This window comes from Sardina pilchardus, chromosome 21 (genome assembly GCF_963854185.1).
Source record: "Sardina pilchardus chromosome 21, fSarPil1.1, whole genome shotgun sequence".
Classification (NCBI taxonomy): Eukaryota; Metazoa; Chordata; class Actinopteri; order Clupeiformes; family Clupeidae; genus Sardina; species Sardina pilchardus.
The window spans coordinates 7,876,585-7,879,084 of NC_085014.1; the positions used below are offsets into that span (position 1 = coordinate 7,876,585).

The 2,500-nt window shown below is 46.9% G+C and overlaps 1 protein-coding gene across 1 annotated transcript in view; it reads right to left on the minus strand.

The window, feature by feature from the left end:
* The window catches only part of fam189a1 (family with sequence similarity 189 member A1), a 140,231-nt gene that overhangs the window by 81,682 nt on the left and 56,049 nt on the right, over positions 1-2,500 (minus strand).

Consider the following 2,500-nt stretch of genomic DNA (forward strand, 5'->3'; position numbering starts at 1 on the left):
GAGTAGAAGGGTATGAGACAAGCAGACACACACACACGCGCACACACACACACACACACACTCACACACGCACGCACGCACACACACCCACACACACACGCACACACGCACACACACACACACACACACACACACACACAAACACACACACACACACCCACACAAACACACACACACACACACCCACACACACACGCACACACTCACACACACACACACACACACTGATAAGACTTCAGTGTCGGGTTGCCTTGAGTTCACACATCCAAATGTTCCATGTTGCTACGGTCACCTGCACAGTAGCCTCCAGCATTCTCCCTCCCTCCCTCCTCCCTATCTTGTTCTCTATCCCTCTCTCCACCCTTCCATTCCTTCTTGTTTTCCGTCTATCTCATTTCTTCACACTCCATTAACCAACAACACTCCTATAAGAGTCGCTCTCCCTCTACTAACTCACTCTCTCTCTCTTCTAACTCCCTCTCGTTCCCTCGGCCCACTGTCCTCACACCTTTTTATTTTGTCCTACCCAGCAGCACTCTTTCACTCACACAATTATCCTCTTTCTCTCCCTCTCCCTCTCCCTCTCTCTCTCTCTCTCTCTCTCTCTCTCTCTGTTACCCTTTCTCTCTGAAATGCTGCAGTGCAAATTCGAGTGGATAAAAAAAATCTTTGTGGGGACCCAACACAGTGTGCCCATAAATTAATAACACACACACAAACACACACACACACGCATACTGTACACATACTCTCTCTCGCTCTCTCTCTGTGTCTCTCTCCCTTTCCCCCCCTCTCTCTCACCTCTACCCAAACACACGGGCTGAGCTTGAGGCAACAGCAATTACCACCCAAGCAGTAATTGATATCAATTATGTATGGCTCTACTGTGGCAGATACATTACAGGAGCAGGGCTAGCCAGGGTTGAAGAGGAATGGCCATCCTCGGCACCAATCAGTGAGCAGGATTCTCGTCATGTGACTCAAGAATTGACAGTGATTAGCTTGTGGGGTCGCTAATATTAGCAGTACTTAGCATAAACTCCACTGATTTATGCTGAAGCCAGAGTGCTGTTGTCACATCTTGACGGTGTCATGGGAAACATAAACACCGAAGCTAAATGACCACACAATAAAAATAACAAACAAGCCAGTGCTGTGGGGGTCATTTATAACCCCAGACTAAAACATGACCAAAACAACCCAGTGCTGTGGGGGTCATTTATAACCCCAGACTAAAACATGACCAAAACAACCCAGTGCTGGGGGGGTCATTTATAACCCCGGACTAAAACATGACCAAAACAAATCAGTGTTGGGGGGGGTCATTTATAAAATCAGTGCTGGGGGTAATTTATAAAACATGACTAAAACTCACTCAGACACCAGCCAAGCACTACATCAGGATAAATGTGAGGAGAATGTAAAAGTCACCGGGAATCCCCATTGGTGCAAATGCTGGGACTGATTACCCACCACGGATGAGCCCAAACTGAGTCCAAAATGAGCTCTGAAATGAGCTCAAACTGAGTCTGATATTAGCCCAAACTGAGTAAGATATGAGCCCTGTACTCCTATTGAAAACGGGATGCTTTCTGATACTCTCTTTGTTTGACAACAAATGAGTGTGCAACTGAGTCGTAAATGAGCCCAACATGAGTCCTTTCCGAGAACAGAACTGGGAGTATCAAAGATCCATTTGAGTAAAGACATCAGGATTACTCTGCCATGTGAAACAAAACAAAGCTACAGCCAGTGTCCTCATCTTCACCCCTCCATATCTAGTGTCCTCACCTCCATCATAGCTAGTGTCCTCACCTCCATCATATATAGTGTCCTCATCTTCACCCCTCCATATCTAGTGTCCTCACCTCCATCATAGCTAGTGTCCTCACCTCCATCATATCTAGTGTCCTCATCTTCACCCCTCCATATCTAGTGTCCTCACCTCCATCATAGCTAGTGTCCTCACCTCCATCATATCTAGTGTCCTCATCTTCACCCCTCCATATCTAGTGTCCTCACCTCCATCATAGCTAGTGTCCTCACCTCCATCATATCTAGTGTCCTCATCTTCACCCCTCCATATCTAGTGTCCTCACCTCCATCATAGCTAGTGTCCTCACCTCCATCATATGTAGTGTCCTCATCTCCATCCCTCCATGTCTAGTGTCCTCACCTCCATCATATCTAGTGTCCTCATCTCCATCATAGCTAGTGTCCTCATCTCCATCATATCTAGTGTCCTCACCTCCATCATAGCTAGTGTCCTCATCTCCATCATATCTAGTGTCCTCATCTTCACCCCTCCATATCTAGTGTCCTCATCTCCATCATGACTAGTGTCCTCATCTCCATCTCTGTCCCTCCATGTCTAGTGTCCTCACCTCCACCCCTCCATGTCTAGGAGGACGCATCTGTCCTTTGAGTAACCGACTACCCCTGGCCTCCGCGGTGCTAAAGTTTATTTATTTATCTACGCATACTCATTGTTTGTTTGTTT